This window comes from Triticum urartu, chromosome 2A, assembly GCF_056163025.1.
Source record: "Triticum urartu cultivar PI428250 chromosome 2A, HENAU_Tu73, whole genome shotgun sequence".
In the NCBI taxonomy this organism is placed as follows: domain Eukaryota; kingdom Viridiplantae; phylum Streptophyta; class Magnoliopsida; order Poales; family Poaceae; genus Triticum; species Triticum urartu.
Window position 1 is genome coordinate 672,447,888 of NC_141874.1, and position 6,848 is coordinate 672,454,735.

Sequence of the window (6,848 nt, forward strand, 5' to 3'; positions counted from 1 at the left end):
TACAGGAACACATGTGCTGTTATCAAATACTGTAGCATATAATGCATACTCGACGCAATTCGAGAATTTCGGCAACACTCACGAATCGTTGCCAAAAGAATCTGAAAGTATTGCAGAGCAATCCGTTCCAGAAGCGGTTGTGGCCACATTAAAAAAGAGCTTCGCACAAAACAAAAGGATTAGTGCTCTTTGCCTTGAACAATATGAAAAGGGGTTGTTTCCTGATTATGCTGCAATAAAGGCTAGAGTTTTGCAAGAAGATGAAACTTCATCAATTGATAGTATTGACGAGAGAGCATATGGTTATACAGCAGTATACACCTCCACCTAGTACAACAGCATATATACACTCCCTACACAATTGCAAAATTTTGGCAACACTAACACTTCATTGCCGAAAGATTCTAATAGAATAAGGGGCAAACTAATCTAGAGCGGGCTGAAATTGAGAGGGGAGTTAAATCTTTCTGCGATAGGGTGCAAGTACTTCGCCAAGAGAGAATTGATAGGGAATTAGCTTAAAAAAAGAAACCTTGCCAATTGATTTAACCGGTGAAAATAATGATGATTCGGAAACTAAAAGTGCTTCGGTTGAAAAAGCCGAATCAAGTAGTATATATTCCAAATCCATCAAATCCAAAGAGGCAAACATTGTTGAGAAAGGGCGTGGAAAGTATAGAAAGACAACCATACTTGATTTTTCTAAAGTTAATGGAACCTACTTCCTACCCTATGAGTTTCGTGCCATACAAATTGACGAGCTTCAAGAACAAGAACAAGTAGCCAAAGAATGTTTGATGGACAAAGATCTTCAAACTAATGATGCACACAATCAAGAAAAATATGATGACAAGGTGTTGGAGAGCTATCCGAAGGCGGAGCAAGGTATTCTTCAAGTCACACCACCATCATGCTCTCCCAACATATTTAAAGAGGTATGTCTAGCAATTAATTTACCTGTTTTTAGATTTGGTCATGACTTAGTTGTTGATGCATATATTAGAAAAATCTTCATAAGAAATATTGAGAGACCAATGAAGAAGGGTAATTTATTTGTTAGCAACCAGATTGTCACAAAGCTTATCGGTCAACATATTGCACCATTCAGAAAGACCGATAGCGAAAAATTATTGCAGCCAAGGCTTTCCCCATTGCTTTATCTAAACCTCATATCTAATTGGGTAGCTTTACTTACTTCTTACTTGGCTTACACTTGGTCTCAATTGAGACATGTATGTTCTAACTATTTTCGTTTCAGAAATTTAAAGCCAATGTTAAAATCTTCTGAGCAAACCGATGCTAGTATAGTTTCTTATACAAAGACATCGGAGATAGAGTGCAAAACACAATGCATAGCCAAATGGGGTGATGCAAAATCTAAACCATTCGTTTGCTTAATCCAAAGCCGTTCTCACAATAAAATCGGCTAGAGAATAAAAAGTTTACCTTCAATTCAAGCATGTGTGATCAAATATTTGATTTGTTGTTGAGAAATAATTATATTAGAATTCTTGATCACCATGTTGAGCCATCTGTCCAGGGACGAATGTATTGTAAGTTGCATAATTCGTCCAAGCATAATTTTGAGGATTGCAACATGTTTCGTCAAATAGTTAAATCGGTCGTTGATAAAGGACGATTAAAATTTGTTGAGACAATAGGAGATGACCAGTCTATTCCGATTGGTCCCGATGGCAGAAAGTTTTTGCATCAGCTGCTTCAAGCCGATCCATTTAAAGAGAAGGTAAAAACTACAGGTGATGGGATCAAATTTTCAAGTAAAGAAGTTGTTGAAGAGCATAATGAACGTAATCTTGAGGGAGAGAATTCCATCGAAGCTACAATGGAGATGCCAAGGACTGGGGACAGCAAGCAAATCCAATGATTGATGAAAGCAAAACAAAAGAAAACAAAGGCCGAAATAAGCACAAGTGTAAGAGATCAAAAATCACCTTCGCTGAACTATTGGATAAATATCAAAATAAGAGGGAAGATAAGAATGCTTATCGGCCAAATCATGCAAAGAAACTAAGGTCACCCCCAAGGCGCAAATATGAGGATCGGTATTAGCAAAGTGAGAATTTTAATGCAACATATTCATATCCTTATTTTGGGCCGGCAATGCCAATGTCGTGGATGCCTCCCTATGCTCATTTAAATCCATATTCATCATGGGACATATATGATGCAAGAGCACATTCTCCATCTTATTCTAGACCATATCACAAATACTATGCAGCTCCAAGAAGATCAACATTTGAACAATCACGCGTCAAAGACCGTTTCAATCATAAGGAATCGATCCAGATCTCAAGGAAGAAAAAATAGGTGGTAAAGCAAGTTTACCGCGTGAAAAGAGATGGTCGTAAGTGTGCTACTTCAGGTTTGATCTCAAATAACAAAGAGCCAATTAAAGTGTTGACATTGGCTACAAAAGGCAAAGAAGTGAAGCAATCAATTGATAAAAATCAGAGTGCCCAATCTGAAGAAAAGAAGTTGATGGTGCACAAGGCCCAAAAAGAGTTGCCATTGGTTGAAACAAAATCACAGTCGAGGTGCTCACTCGGCTTATCGTATTGGCAAAATAAGGAGTTACAAAAGCTTACTGCATAAGAACTCGAAGAAAAGAACATGGCATGGGTTCCCAAAGGAAGTACTCAAAATAATAATTATGTGCAAGCTTCCATTATAAGAAGTGCGGAAAAGGTGAAGAAGGAAAAGAGTGAAAACTATGAAGGACCAAGCCAAAGGTTTCAACATCTTCGGTCTACACATTATCCATATTCTTCAACTATGCCATTAACGCCTATGCCATGGAATTCGTCATCAAGTATGATTGGTAACCCTCAATCGGCTTATTTTAATCCATGGATGCAATATAATTTCTTACATCATGAAAGGGTATTGCCAAATCACTATACATTTGATTAGCTACAAGTTTGTTGCTGATCTAAAGGGCCAAAATACTTGATTTTTCATTTCATTTGTTTGTTTCGGCTATATGTGCTTTGAACGAAGTTTACATGGTAATGGCCGATATTTATCTATCGTCCTAAGAGTATATCAATGCATGGTCGGTGTAGTATTCTAACATCGTCCTTAGTTCGATTGGAGAGCGAGACAAGGTATGTGCTCATGGAAATTTATATTTATATTTGAATGGAGTTGAGACATCATGACCAATGTAATTGAATACATGTTGCATAGACCAATTCATAGTTGCAGAATTGGCTAGTGGGCTTATATTTTGTTTGAATATGATTTGGCGTATGCATCTTTGAGATATATAAGAGGCCAAATCATAACTGATTTTATTACTAAACATCGAATTAATGACATGCATAATATTGATATTAGCCTTGTCTCTCTAGTACTATGGAGATTATGTTTTGATGGTTCAATTCGTAGCAATGGCCAAAGTGTTGGTGCTGTTTATATTGTTGGGGAACGTAGTAATTTCAAAAAATTTCCTACGCACACGCAAGATCATGGTGATGCATAGCAACGAGAGGGGAGAGTGTTGTCTACGTACCCTCGTAGACCGATAGCGGAAGCGTTATGACAACGCGGTTGATGTAGTCATACGTCTTCACGGCCCAACCGATCAAGTACAGAAACTACGACACCTCCGAGTTCTAGCACACGTTCAGCTCGATGATGATCCCCGGACTCCGATCCAGCAAAGTGTCGGGGAAGAGTTCCGTCAACACGACGGTGTGGTGACAATCTTGATGTTCTACCGTCGCAGGGCTTCACCTAAGCACCGCTACAATATTATCGAGGACTATGGTGGAGGGGGGCACCGCACACGGCTAAGAGAACGATCTTGGAGATCAACTTGTGTGTCTAGAGGTGCCCCCTGCCCCCGTATATAAAGGAGCAAGGGGGAGGAGGCCGGCCCTAGGAGGGGCGCGCCAGGGAGTAGGATTCCTACTCCTAGTTGGAGTAGGTTTCCTCCTTTCCTAGTCCAACTAGGAGAAGGGGGGAAAGGGGGGAAGAGGGGAAGGAAGGGAGAGAGGGGCCGCGCCCCAAACCCCTTGTCCAATTCGGACTGGGCTTGGGAGGGGCGCGCGCCACCTCCTGGTCCTTCCCACTAAGGCCCATTAAGGCCCATTGCTTTTTCCTCGTATTCCCGTAACTCCCCGGTACCTCCGAAAATACCCGAATTACTCGGAACCTTTCCGATGTCCGAATATAGTCGTCCAATATATCAATATTTACGTCTCGACCATTTCGAGACTCCTCGTCATGTCCCCGATCTCATCCGGGACTCCGAACGCAGCAGCAGGGGCTTGCGGGCGTGCGTGCGGTTGGCTGCAGGCGTGCGGGGCCAGCGCGCGTGTGGGACGCCGGGCGCATCGACTGAGACGACTCCCGACGGCAAGCACGCTCGATCTAGTGGCTACGGAGGGAACGGCCGAGGCCAGGAGGAGGTGTGGGAGTTGGGCGAGCTCACAACGAAGCTCGTGGGTGTCTCGGGGAGGCCGGAGGCGGTTGCAGCGGTGCAAATTGACGACGAGGCGCGGTGGATGTAGTCAGGAAGAACGATGGAGGCGACAGTTTGACAGTGTCCTGGCTCATGGCGCTCCGCGTTGATGAAGAGGATGTCGAGGCGCAGCTCCTGGACGCGGTGCGGCGACAAGGGACGACCGGTGGCCACGTCGGCGGCAGTGGCGCGACGGGGTTGTGTCAGGTGAGTCCAGATCGGGACGAGGGAGCGAGGAGAGAGGCGAGGTGGGTCTGGGGTAGGGGAGACGCAGAGGCGAGCGAGGGACGGGGGGCAAGTGGGAGAGAGGGGTGAAGGTCGAGGCGTCGGGGTGGCCTTATCCCCTCGCCCACCGCCGGCGAGATGGTCGGGCGGAACCCGCACCCTGTAACGGTCAGGGACCGAGGAACATGAAGGAGCGGGGTGGGCATCCGGTGCGGGGGAGCTGGGCCGACCCAGGTTGGCTAGGCCCAGGGTTCAGTGGGCCTCTCTCTCTTATTTAAGCTTTGTTTTATTTTATTTTTGAAAAGCAAATAGTTCCATAAATAAAAACAGGATCAACACCTAAAGTTGTGTTGTAATTATACCACTGCCACATAAGTTTGGTTAACTAAAATAAAATAGTTTAATATTCTATTAATTGAAAAAGGCATTTAACTAATTGTTTTTCTTCAGTTTTAATTTATTTTAGGTCATTCAAACACCTTTTAAAATGTTGGTTCACCACCAACATTAACAAATGATTATTTGCAACAAGTTGAACTTTTTAGTTTTAAAGTTTGAAACCATTTATACTTTGACTTGATTTTAAAATTTAAATTTGATCGGGGGTTGAATCAACGCAAGTTTATCAACAGTAATCGTGGTGACATGGCATCATTAGCAGGGGTTCACTGTAGCTTAATTATCCGGGAGTCACAAGATGCTATACATATTCAGGCTTTCAATGATTCATTATGAGTAGTGCAACAAATATCCAAGGGTTATCAATGTTTTGATGAATCACTTATAGTTTATCTTGGGATATGTCTAGATGCAAATTTTACCTTGGTTTGCTTTAAAATTGTTCATATATTTAGACATGACAATTCGAAATAATTGGCACAACAAGCATTCGGCTAGTATGTTAATCATGGTGTATTGCATTTCTCTCACTAGCCGATGCTTAGTCTCGTCATCATAGGTAAGGCCGAGCCGAACTCCACAGCTTCGGCCACTAATGAAATTTTTGTGCAGGTGAAAGTAAGGATTGGAGAAAGTTTATTGTTGATTATCTACAAAATCCTAGCAAAATGATGAACAATATGGGTCGAAGGATGACCTTGAGATACATATCTATGGGACTTTATCATCGGATTGTTAATGAAGTTGAGAAGGTTTCGCCCAAGTTTGCATCAAGGATTCAAAAAATGATGGACGATATATAATTATCGCCCTAATCATATAAATGGCCGATGGAGTGTTGACGTGGTCCTTAGAACCAACACGGTACAAGTTATTTTTCGGCACGCTAGCTTTGCTGAAAAATAGGGGGGCATGTGTTGACGCTCAAAAGTAGCACGATTATAAATAGTAGCTTGAAGCTATGTCAAGATTAATTCAAAATTATTATTTAAAGTCGCGATGAGATAGCTCTCTTCGAGAAGATCAAGATGGATATGAAGATGGTCTAAAACGCAGCTCAGATGCAAAAGTTATGACAAGTTTAGAGATGCTCATGTTGACACCAGATTAAAGAATAGATTGAAACCCAATTAAGATGGTTTCAATGGAAAAAGTTTCAACATTAAAGTTGTGCGTCTCATCGAAACGGTTGATTTTGATATAAAAAATGTCTCAACCGGAGTTTGTATGCAAAAGTTAGAGCCGAAAATGTGCGGTTGCATTAGGATGGCCGGACACTCTGGGAATGATCATCCGGATTTTGGATTTCTCCGAGGATGGCCGGACACTCCGGGGATGTTTGTCTGGGTTTTGGATTTTTCTGCCGCAAGTTGCAAACCGAACCATTTTAGAAAGTTGGATTCCGAGTTTGAGCCAAACTAGGGGTTTGAACATGAATTCTAACCTTTCCTTGCCCGGGAAGTCCATCTGCCTCTTATATATCTAAGGGGTGACGGCCGATTAAACAACAACACACAATCGAACAAATCAATCAACTACTTTTTATCTTTTATTTTTTCTCCTTAAACCTAATTCTTCTTCTTCCTCGTTTGCCGTCTGTTCTTCTATTTGCAGGGCGGCGAACCTCGAGGCCCTAGGGGCGATCAGGTCGACCTAGGGCAGCCCATAGCCGTCGCGCGCCCTGACGGGGTCCCTCCCGGGCGTGTGGGGTTTTGGGTCGTCAAAAGCACCCGTCAGA